Genomic DNA, 12500 nt, shown 5'->3' with positions numbered 1-12500 from the left:
GGTGTGCTGGAGCAACGTCCGCGAGAGGTGCTCGCGCCGACCTGAACATCGGCCCTGACAGGAACCGACCCGCCGGGAAGCCTCTCCGACGTGCCCGAGGAACGCCTCGACGGGCGCCTGCGTGCGGGTGACGTGAGGTGCATCGTCGGGAGCCGGAGGCGCCGCCGCCTCGGCCGTGACAATCCGCGGGGTCCCCCCTCTTTCGCTTTCCGAGCCTCCGGGACCCACACAAGCAGCCGGGGACGCCCCCGGACAGACGCGTTCGGGCGCCGGCGGACCGCCCGCCGGCTTCTGGCCGCTCTCTCTCTCTCTCTCCACAGCTCTGAGCTCGCGGCTCGTTGCTGCTTCTCCGGCGACTCGCACGCGCGAGACCGCTTCTCGCTCGCCGGCGGGGTAGCTGGGTCGGCAAACAGCTGGCGGCTACCGCTCCACACAACCCACGCCCGAGCCGACGCCACCACCGACGCCGCGCGCCCCCTTCTCGCTCGCGCGCCGCCTCTCCAAGCCCCAAGCGCTCGCTCGGCACCGCTGGCGGAGCAGAGTCCTCACTCTCTCCTATAGACGGACAGAAAAGTCCTTGCCTCAGAAACGACGCACGTCCTTTTCCAGGCTACCGCGGCGAGGCACCCGAGCGCAACCGACTTTTACCTCGACCTAACTGGAGGCACAGAGAAACAGCGACGCCTACCACACCTTCCGAGCCGTGGCACGAGCTGCTAGTCTACCTCCAGCCCCACGGCGGGCCCCTAAGTCCCGTCGGAGACGCGGTAGACCTGGCCGCCGTTCCCTCTGCCCGATCGTCGGCAAACTCCTTCGCGCGGGTAGACCTGGCAACCTCAGGAGGACACGGGGAGACCCGCCGGCCGGGAACCAACACCGCCGGCCCGCCTTCCTTCGCTTTTCGAGCGGGCCCTTCCGGCACTTTTCGGACCTTTTCGGCCTTTTTCGGACCTTTCCGGGAATTTCCGACGCTTTCCGCGCCATCGGAACCGCTCGGGAACCGCTCGACCCACCGACGGGCGCGCGCCTTCGCAAACGCGCGCGCGCGCGCGCTCCCGTCGCTGCCGGGCAGACCCCAACGCCGTTCTCGCGGTCGGACCTGCAGCGACCCCTACAGGTCGCCAACCGGCAAAACAAACATGGCGACCGCGGCCGGGTAGACCTGGCGGCTGCTGTCCGCAGCACTTGTACAAGGCGCCCGCGGCCCCCCCGAGCCGGGGAACACCTGCCGGCCGGGAACCAACCCCGCCGTCGTTTCCCTAGCAGGGCTCTGCTTTGTCTTGCTCAGCTTTCATCCGCATTGCTCTGCTCTCCTGTGCTGTGCTAGGCTTCCTTTGGAGACTGTCTCGATGATTTTGCTGCTGAGTCGATTGGTAAATTTATGAACGCATAAACCGTCAGACACAGAACTTGGCCTCCCCGCAGCCCAGCCACTGTCCCCTCAGAACTGGCGCGTGTGGGCAGCAGGCCTGGCCAGCCGACATGGTCCATTCTTTGTCCCCAGCCATGCGGCGAGCTGCCAGGTGGGTCCCACTGCTCGTTGTGTGTCTGAGGTTCTTAAAGACAGTAAGTAACGACATGATTCCCACAACTACGGTGGAAGAAATCCACAACAACAACAACAACAACCAGCTAAGGCAAGACATGGTTCTTGCCCACCGTCACGGTGCACCAGGAGATGTGAAGGAGGCTGGGGAGAGGGCGATCAGGGTACAGCCACTGTCCAAGTCTGGCTGCCACCTGCACACAACATGAGGGCCCTCCGGTCTGCCCCCCACAGACACTTGGAACCCAAAGGAGGGCTGGCCGCCAGCTCGCTACGTTCGCTTTGCTTCCCTTTGTTTTGCCTTGCTCCGCTTTGCTTTGCTCTTCCTGGCACAGTTTTGCTTTCCCATACCTCCTTTCCTCTGCTGTTCTTGCCCAGGCTTTGCCTCAGATTGCTTTGCTTTTTCTTTCCTGAAAATGCTTTGCTTTTCCTTGTGCTACGTTCCCTTGCTCTGCTTTGACTTGCTCGGCTTTCCCTTCCCTGGCCATGCTTTCCTTGGTTTAGCTTTGGGTTATAGACCTGGCACTGCTTTCCTTTTCCTACCCCTGCTGTGCTTTGCCTTGCCTCAAACTGCTTTGCTTTGCTTTGTTTGCTTTGTCTTCCCTGGTTATGCTTTGCTTTTCCTGGTGCTACTTTCCTTTGCTCAGCTTTGCCTTCCCTGGCCGTGCTTTGTTTTGCTTTATGGGGCCATGCTTTCCTTTTTTTACCTTTGCCTTGCTCTCTTTTGCCTCACCTGCTCCTGCTCTCACTTCTATTTTCAGGACATGCTTACCTTTGTTTTGCTTTGCTTTGCTTTATATTTCTGGCATTGCTTTGCTTTTCCTTCTCTGCTCTGCTTAGCTTCTCTTAACCCAGCTCTGATTTGCCTTACCTCGAACTTTTTCGCTTTGTTGTGGTTTATATTTCTGTTTTTTTTTTTTTTTTTTTTTTTTTTTTTTTTGTTCATTATTTATTTATTTATTTATTTCCACTTCTTTCTCTTTCCTGGCACTGCTTTGCTTTTCCTGGTGCTACTTTCCTTTGCTCAGCTTTGCCTTCCCTGGCCGTGCTTTGTTTTGCTTTATGGGGCCATGCTTTCCTTTTTTTACCTTTGCCTTGCTCTCTTTTGCCTCACCTGCTCCTGCTCTCCTTTCCATTTTCAGGCCATGCTTGCCTTTGTTTTGCTTTACTTTGTATTCCTGGCACTGCTTTGCTGTTCCTTTTGCTACTTTCTTTTGTTCTGCTTTGCCTTGCCTGGCCATGCTTTCCTTTGCCTTGCTTTGTATTCCTGGCATTGCTTTGCTTTTCCTTCTCTGCTCTGCTTAGCTTCTCTTAACCCAGCTCTGATTTGCCTCACCTCCAACTTTTTCGCTTTGTTGTGTTTATTTTAAAGGTGTTTTTTTGTTTGTTTGCTTGTTTGTTCATTTTTTCTTTTTTTTTTTATTTATTTTCACTTCTTTCTCTTTCCTGGCACTGCTTTGCTTTACCTGGTGCTACTTTCCTTAGCTCTGCTTTGCCTTCCCTGGCCTTCCTTTCGTTTGCTTTATCAGGCCATGTTTTCCTTTGTTTAGCTTTGCTTTGCTCTGCTTTGCTTTGCCTTTCATCTTTTATTCGTTTTTCTTTTTTTTTAATTAATTACTTAAATAAAGAAATTATTTATTTATTTATTTCATGTTCCTTGCATGATTTGTTTTCGTTTTGGACCTATCTGATGTGTTTTTACAGGCCGTGCTTTGCTTTTCCAGGCACTGGTGGTCACTGTTTTTCCCTATGCCTAGCAGGGCTTTTCATTTTCTTGCTCAGCTTTCATCCGCATTGCCTTCCTCTCCTGTGCTGTGCTAGGCTTCCTTTGGAGACTGTCTCACTGATTTTGCTGCCGAGTCGGTTGGTAAATTTATGAACACATAAACCATCGGAAACAGAACTTGGCCTCCCCGCAGTCCAGTGACTGTCCACTCGGAACTGGCACGTGTGGGCAGCAGGCCTGGCCAGCCGACATGGTCCATTCTTTGTCCCCAGCCATGCGGCGAGCTGCCAGGTGGGCCCCACTGCTAGTTGTGTGTCTGAGGTTCTCGACGACAGTAAGTAACTACATGATTCCCACAACTACGGTGGAAGAAATCCACAACAACAACAACAACAACAACAACAACAACAACAACAACAACAACAACAACAAAACAGATAGAGATATATAAAACGTCACGGTGGACTAGGAGCTGTGAAGGAGGCTGGGGAGAGGGCGATCAGGGTACAGCCACTGTCCAAGTCTGGCTGCCACCTGTACACAAAATGGAGGCCCTCCGGTCTCCCCCCCACAGCCACCTGGAATCCAAAGGAGGGCTGGCCGCCAGCTCGCTACGTTCGCTTTGCTTCTCTTTGTATTGCCTTGCTCTGCTTTGCTTTGCTCTTCCTGGCACAGTTTTGCTTTCCCATACCTCCTTTCCTCTGCTGTTCTTGCCCCGGCTTTGCCTCAGATTGCTTTGCTTTTTCTTTCCTGAAAATGTTTTGCTTTTCCTTGTGCTACATTCCTTTGCTCTGCTTTGACTTGCTCAGCTTTGCCTTCCCTGGCCGTGCTTTGTTTTGCTTTATGGGGCCATGCTTTCCTTTTTTTACCTTTGCCTTGCTCTCTTTTGCCTCACCTGCTCCTGCTCTCACTTCTATTTTCAGGCCATGCTTGCCTTTGTTTTGCTTTACTTTGTGTTCCTGGCACTGCTTTGCTGTTCCTTTTGCTACTTTCTTTTGTTCTGCTTTGCCTTGCCTGGCCATGCTTTGCTTTGCCTTGCTTTGTATTCCTGGCATTGCTTTGCTTTTCCTTCTCTGCTCTGCTTAGCTTCTCTTAACCCAGCTCTGATTTGCCTTACCTCCAACTTTTTCGCTTTGTTGTGGTTTTTATTGCTGTTTTTTTTGTTTTGTTTGTTTGTTTGTTTTTGTTCGTTATTTATTTATTTATTTATTTATTTTCACTTCTTTCTCTTTCCTGGTTATGCTTTGCTTTTCCTGGTGCTACTTTCCTTTGCTCAGCTTTGCCCTCCCTGGCCTTGCTTTTTTTTTTTTTTTTTTTTTTTCAATAGGGCCATGCTTTCCTTTGTTTAGCTTTGCTTTCCTCTACTTTGTTCTGCTTTGCTATGCCTTTCCTGGTCATGCTTTGCATTTTTTTTTTTTTTTTTTTATCTGATGTTCAATTCCATGCTTTCTGTTTTCCTTTTATATCTTTTTCTTGTGTTTTCTCTGGCCGTGCTTTGCTTTTCCAGGCGCTGGATGTCATTGCTTTTCCCTATGCCGCTAGGTCTTTTCCCTAGCAGGGCTTTGCTTTGTCTTGCTCAGCTTTCATCCGCATTGCTCTGCTCTCCTGTGCTGTGCTAGGCTTCCTTTGGGGACTGTCTCACTGATTTTGCTGCCGAGTCGATTGGTAAATTTATGAACGCATAAACCATCAGACACAGAACTTGGCCTCCCCGCAGTCCAGCGACTGTCCCCTCGGAACTGGAGGCTGGGTGCAGCAGGCCTGGCCAGCCGACATGCTCCATTCTGTGTCCCCAGCCATGCGGCGAGCCGTCAGGGGACCCCTAACTGCTACTCGTGTGGTGATAGTGTTCAGTGAGAATTTCAACGAGAATAAGTAACTACGTGATTCCCACAACTACGGTGGTAGAAATCCACAACAAACAACAAAAAAATGTATATAGATATAAAACCAGCTAAAGCAAGACATGGCCCTTGCCGGGTGTCACAGTGGACTAGGAGCTGTGAAGAAGGCTGAGGAGCGGGCGATCAGGGTACAGCCACTGTCCAAGTCTGGCTGCCACCTGTACACAACATGGAGCCCTCCGGTCTCCCCCCCACAGACACTTGGAACCCAAAGGAGGGCTGGCCGCCAGCTCGCTACGTTCGCTTTGCTTCTCTTTGTTTTGTCCTTGCTCCGCTTTGCTTTGCTCTTCCTGGCACAGTTTTGCTTTCCCATCCCTCCTTTCCTCTGCTGTTCTTGCCGTGGCTTTGCTTGGATTTGCGTCAGACTGCTTTGTTTTTTCTTCCCTCGTTATGGTTTATTTTTCATTGTGCTACTTTCCTTAGCTCTGCTTTGCCTTCCCCGACCTTGCTTTGTTTTGCTTTATGGGGCCATGCTTGCCTTTGTTTAGCTTCTCTCTGCTCTGCTTTGCCTTGCTATGTTTTGCCTTTTCTGGACATGCTTTGCATCTATTTTTTTTTTAATTATTATTATTATTTTTTTTTTTCTTTAAATGTTCATTGCATTCTTTTGGTTTCATTTTGGACCTATCTGATGTGTTTTTACAGGCCGTGCTTTGCTTTTCCAGACCTTGGTTGTTACTGCTTTTCTTTATGCCGCTAGGTCTTTTTCTTAGCAGGGTTTTACTCTGCCTTGCTCAGCTTTTATCCGCATTGCTCTGCTGTCCTGTGCTGTGCTAGGATTCTTTTGGAGACAGTCCCACTGGTTTTACTGGGCTAGCCGCCAGCTCGCTACGTTTGCTTTGCTTCTCTTTGTTTTGCCTTGCTCCGCTTTGCTTTGCTCTTCCTGGCACAGTTTTGCTTTCCCATCCCTCCTTTCCTCTGCTGTTCTTGCCCCTGCTTTGCCTCAGAGTGTTTTGCTCTTTCTCTCCTGGAAATACTTTGCATTTCCTTGTGCTACTTTCCTTTGCTCTGCTTTGACTTGCTCAGCTTTCCCTTCCCTGGCCATGCTTCCGGTTGCTTTATCAGGCCATGCTTTCCTTGGTTTAGCTTTGGTTTATAGACCTGGCACTGCTCGGCCTTTCCTACCCATGCTGTGTTTTGCCTTGCCTCAAACTGCTTTGCTTTCATTTGTTTGCTTTGTCTTTCCTGCTTACGCTTTGCTTTCCCTTTTGCTACTTTCCTTAGCTCTGCTTTGCCTTCCCTGGCCTTGCTTTCGTTTGCTTTATCAGGCCATGTTTTTCTTTGTTTAGCTTTGCTTTGCTCTGCTTTGCTTTGCCTTTCATCTTTTATTCGTTTTCCTTTTTTTTTAATTAATTAATTAATTTATTTATTAATTTATTTATTAATTAATTTATTTATTTCATGTTCCTTGCATGATTTGTTTTCATGTTGGACCTATCTGATGTGTTTTTACAGGCCGTGCTTTGCTTTTCCAGGCGCTGGTGGTCACTGCTTTTCCCTATGCCTAGCAGGGCTTTTCCTTGTCTTGCTCAGCTTTCATCCGCATTGCCTTCCTCTCCTGTGCTGTGCTAGGCTTCCTTTGGAGACTGTCTCACTGATTTTGCTGCCGAGTCGATTGGTAAATTTATGAACGCATAAACCATCGGAAACAGAACTTGGCCTCCCCGCAGTCCAGCGACTGTCCACTCGGAACTGGCACGTGTGGGCAGCAGGCCTGGCCAGCCGACATGGTCCATTCTTTGTCCCCAGCCATGCGGCGAGCTGCCAGGTGGGCCCCACTGCTCGTTGTGTGTCTGAGGTTCTCAACGACAGTAAGTAACTACATGATTCCCACAACTACGGTGGAAGAAATCCTCAACAACAACAAACAACAACAACAACAAGAACAACAAGAACAACAACAACAACAACAACAACAACAACAAAATACATAGAAATATATAAAACTAGCTAAGGCAAGACATGGTTCTTGCCCACCGTCACGGTGGACCAGGAGATGTGAAGGAGGCTGGGGAGAGGGCGATCAGGGTACAGCCACTGTCCAAGTCTGGCTGCCACCTGTACACAACATGAGGGCCCTCCGGTCTCCCCCCCACAGACACTTGGAACCCAAAGGAGGGCTGGCCGCCAGCTCGCTACGTTCGCTTTGCTTCTCTTTGTTCTGCCTTGCTCCGCTTTGCTTTGCTCTTCCTGGCACAGTTTTGCTTTTCCATACCTCCTTTTCTCTGCTGTTCTTACCTCAGATTGCTTTGCTTTTTCTCTCCTGGAAATGCTGTGTTTTTCCTTGTGCTACTTTGCTTTGCTTTGCTTTGCTTTGCTTTGCTTTGCTTTGCTTTTTCTTTCCTGGGCCTGCTACGTTTTTACTTGTGCGGTCATGCTTTATTTTTTATTTCTTTGCTTCGTGTTCCTGTCAGTGCTTTGCTTTACCTTCTCTGCTCTTCTGTACCTTTCTTAGCCTTGCTGTGCTTTGCTTTGACTCAAACTGCTTTCTTTCCTTGGCTTTCCCTTTCCTGGCACCGCTTTGTTTTTCCCCGTGCTCCTTTCCTTAGCTTTGCCGTCTTTATGAATGCATAAACAAGTTCATGAAACTTGTTTATGAACACATAGAAAAGTTAGCCGGCCTGCAGCCCGACAGCTGTCCCCTCGGAGCTGGCGGGCAGGGACAGGGATCTGGCTACCGGGCCAGGTCTATTTTGTTGCCCACCGTTGTCCGGAGAGCCACCAGGTGGGCTCTGTTGCTATTCGTCTGGGGAGGGGTGTGGGTTGAGAACAACAATAAATAACTACTCGATTCCTAAAACTAAAGGGGGAAACAGATGGAGAAAATACTATTATTATTACTACTACTACTACTATTTTTATTACGTTTTAATGATACTTATTTCTATTACTATTTAATACTTTTATTTCTAATAGCTTTTTAGTAGTATATAATAATAATAATAATAATAATAATGACAATAACAATTTATATAATGATAAGCAGCTAAAGCAAACCAGCCAGGCAGCCAGCCAAACTGAGTGGCACAGGTGGGGAGCCGTTCACGGCCGAGCAGGAGCCTCTGATGTCAGAGCGAGAGGCGGCCCGAGGCAACCGGGGGCCGCTGCCACACCCTGGCCTTCTCAAACGCCCAGCTCCCCATAACCCAGCGATTTCGACTGACGCTAAGTTAACTACGCATTTTGTTTTGGCAGCACCGTTTTGCTTTGCTTTGCTTTCCCTGGCCCTGCGTTGCTTTGCTTTGCTTTGTATTCGTGGCACTGCTTCGCTTTTCCTGGCCCTCTTTTACTTTGGTTTTTCTGTTCCTCACCATGCTTTGCTTTTTCTGGCCTCGCTTTGTTTCGTTTTGCTTGACTTTGTATTCGTGACACCGTTTTTCTTTCCCTGGACCTCCTTTGCTTTGGTTTCTCTCGCCCTTCTTTGTTTTGCTTTTGCTGGCCCTGCCTTGCTTTGTTTTGCTTTACGTTGTATTCAAGACACCGCTTTTCTTTTCCTGGACCTCTTTTGCTTTGGTTTTTCTCGCCTTTCTTTGTTTTGCTTTTGCTGGCCCTGCCTTGCTTTGTTTTGCTTTACGTTGTATTCAGGACACCGCTTTTCTTTCCCCCACCCCCCAGGAAATCCTTAGCTTAGTTTTTTTTTTTTTTTTTTTTCCTCACCCTTCTTTGTTTTGCTTTTGCTGGCCCTACCTCGCTTTGTTTTGCTTTAGTTTGTATTCGTGACACCACTTTTCTTTTCCTGGACCTCTTCTGCTTTGGTTTTTCTTGCCCTGCTTCGTTTTGCTTTTCCCGGCCCTTCTTGGCTTTGCTTTTCCTTTTGCCTTTTTCTTTTCCCTGGCAGGGCTATGCTTTGTCTCGCTCCGCTTTCCGTTGCATTGCTCAGCTCTGCTTTGCCGTGCTAGGTAGGCTTCTTTTGCAGACCGTCGCACCGATTTGGGCGATGAGTCGATCGGTGTATTGATGAAGGCATAAACCCTCAGGCGCACACCGTGGCCTCCCCGCAGCCCGACGACTGTCCCCTGGGAGCTGGAGGGTGGGGACAGGAAGCCTGGCCACCCACCCAGCACGGTCTATTCCTCATCCCCCGCTGTTCGGCGAGCCGCCAGGTGGGTCCCGCTGCTGCTGTTCGTCTGGGGATGGGGTTGGGTGAGGTTTTTTAGGACGATAAGTGACATTACACGATTCCCAATGATTTTGGTTCGTTTTGCTTTGCTTTACTTTTCCTTGCTTTACTTTTCGTTGCTCTTCCCCGCTTTGCTTTTCCTGCACCTGCTTCGACATGCTTTCCTTAGAACTGCCTATTTTTGGGGGGTTTTGGTTTGTATTCCCGGCACCGAATCCTTTTCTTTGCTCTGCTTTGCTGTTCCTACTCTGCTTTGCTTTTTTGCTCTGTTGATGTGTTTACACACTCGGGAACGCTGGGTCACCTCATTCGGCCTCCCCACAGCCCGCCAACCGTCCCTTCGCAGCTGGCAGGTGGGGGTGTGGGGGTCGGCCACCCAGCCAAGTCTATTCCAGTACCCCTGCTGACTGGGGAGCCGCCACCTGAGCTCAACTGCCATTTGCCTGAGGAGGCGGGGGGGGGAGGGGGGGGAGGAGGAGGGGAGCTGAGGAGTGGAGGGGGGGGGGAGGTTTTGAAAGACGGTAAGGAATGACAGGATTCCTAAAGCTACAGCAGAAAACAGGCAACGGAACAAACTAATAACAAACATAAAGATAACAGCATTTATTTTCCAAAGCAGCTAAAGCAAAGCGGCCAGGCAGTCAGCCGCACTGAGTGGCACAGGTGGCGAGCCTCTCGCGGCCGAGGAAGAACCTCTGACGTCAGAGCGAGCGGCGGCCCGAAGCAGCCGGGGTCCGCTCTCTCCCCCCGCCCCCTCCCTCCTCGTGGAGCCACCAGGTCTACTTCTCCCTCCTCCTCCCCGCTGTCTCCCCCCCCCCCACCCCCCCCCCTTCCCCCTCCCTCCTCGTGGAGCCACCAGGTCTACTTCTCCCTCCTCCTCCCCGCTGTCTCCCCCCGCCCCCTCCCTCCTCGTGGAGCCACCAGGTCTACTTCTCCCTCCTCCTCCCCGCTGTCTCCCCCCGCCCCCTCCCTCCTCGTGGAGCCACCAGGTCTACTTCTCCCTCCTCCTCCCCGCTCCCCCCGCCCCCTCCCTCCTCGTGGAGCCACCAGGTCTACTTCTCCCTCCTCCTCCCCGCTGTCTCCCCCCGCCCCCTCCCTCCTCGTGGAGCCACCAGGTCTACTTCTCCCTCCTCCTCCCCGCTCTCCCCCCCCCCCCCCCCGCCCCCTCCCGCCTCGTGGAGCCATCAGGTCTACCCCGCCGTCACGGCCGTCGGTCTAGCCATCACGGCCACTGCTAGAGGGCGGCCAGTGATGAGAGTAAGAAGTCTGGAAGGCAAGCTTCATTTACTTTGGCATGAAATGATAGCCCCCTGCTATCATTGTCAGGTGGACACAACAAAAGCCCCTTCTCTCTGCCCACCTGTCGTGGTTTAACCCGGCCGGCAGCTAAACACCACGCAGCCGTTCGCTCACCCTCCCCCCTCCCTCTCTGGGACGGGGGAGAGAAATGGGGAGTGAAGCCCGTGAGTTGAGATAAAGACAGTTTAATAAGACAGGAAAATAATAATAACAAAATAATAATAACAATAATAATAATAATGATACAATGGTGATAATACGAAAGTAATAGTATGTACAAACAAGTGATGCACAATGCAATTGCTCACCACCCGCTGACCGATGCCCAGCCTAACCCCGAGCAGTCCGGCCCCCTCCCCCCAGCTAGCCACCCCTATCTATTGTTTAGCATGACGTCAGATGGTATGGAATACCCCTTTGGCTAGTTTGGGTCACCTGTCCTGGGTCTGTCCCCTCCCAGCTCTTACTGCACCCCCAGCCTGCCCGTTGGCAGGACAGAGCAAAAGGCTGAGATGTCCTTGGCTTGGTATAAGCACTGCTCTGCAACAATTAAAGCATCGGGGTGTTATCAGCACTCTTCTCATCCTAAGCCAAAACACAGCATTCCACCAGCTACTAGGAAGAAAATTAATTCTGTGCTAACTGAAACCAGGACACCACCCCCTAACCTCGCACCTTTGAGTGTCCCCTTGCCCACCAGGACTTTCCGTGCATGACCAGCAAAGTGCCTGGACCCTGGCAGCCTCTCTCCCCCCGCCCCCTCCCTCCTCGTGGAGCCACCAGGTCTACTTCTCCCTCCTCCCCGCTGTCCTCCCCGCCCCCTCCCTCCTCGTGGAGCCACCAGGTCTACTTCTCCCTCCTCCTCCCCGCTGTCTCCCCCCCCCCCCACCCCCCCCCCTTCCCCCTCCCCGCCTCGTGGAGCCACCAGGTCTACTTCTCCCTCCTCCTCCCCGCTCCCCCCGCCCCCTCCCTCCTCGTGGAGCCACCAGGTCTACTTCTCCCTCCTCCTCCCCGCTCCCCCCGCCCCCTCCCTCCTCGTGGAGCCACCAGGTCTACTTCTCCCTCCTCCTCCCCGCTCCCCCCGCCCCCTCCCTCCTCGTGGAGCCACCAGGTCTACTTCTCCCTCCTCCTCCCCGCTCCCCCCGCCCCCTCCCTCCTCGTGGAGCCACCAGGTCTACTTCTCCCTCCTCCTCCCCGCTGTCTCCCCCCCCGCCCCCTCCCTCCTCGTGGAGCCACCAGGTCTACTTCTCCCTCCTCCCCGCGGCGCCGGCTCCTCTCCCCCCCTTTTCCCCCCGCCCGCGGCACCGCAGCCCCGCCGAGCAGTTGGGCGGGGGGGGCGGCGAGAGGGGCAATCCTCCTAGCTCGTCGCCGGCCGCTCTGCTCGGCGGGAAGCCGGCGCCACACGTAGGCGAGAGGGGTACGCATTATTCCGGGCACGGAGCTTCAAGCCGGCTGGTCGTCAGGCTCCCGCCGAGCCCGTGTCCCGGCCGGCGGGCAGCTAGATCGCGCGGGAGGGAGGGAGGGAGGGAGGGAGGGAGGGAGCAGAGCGACGAGCTCGCGCCCGCCTCCAGCGTTTTTTTCCCCGGGCGGGCCCCGTCCGGGGCGCAAAGGCGGGCGGGCGGGCGCTGCCTCGCCTCCCGCGACGGTCGGCTCCGCGGCCGGGGCGGATCGGGCTCGGAGTCGGCTTCGGGCTCGCGCTTCGGCTCGGGCTCGCGGGCTCGCGAGGGCAGCGGCTGTCCGCCGCCCGCGGCCCCGTCCGTCTACACGGCGCTTCCCCGCCTCGCGGCGATCTTGAGCTCTGAGCCGCTTCTAGGCTGGCTGCTGGGGAAGACCGGCGTGGCAACGGGGAGAAGGGGGGAAGGGAGGGAACGGAAAGAGGTGTATTTGTGAATGAATGAATGAATG

The sequence above is a fragment of the Anas platyrhynchos genome, chromosome 17 (genome assembly GCF_047663525.1).
Source record: "Anas platyrhynchos isolate ZD024472 breed Pekin duck chromosome 17, IASCAAS_PekinDuck_T2T, whole genome shotgun sequence".
Lineage (NCBI taxonomy): Eukaryota > Metazoa > Chordata > Aves > Anseriformes > Anatidae > Anas > Anas platyrhynchos.
This window is presented reverse-complemented; position numbering follows the sequence as displayed.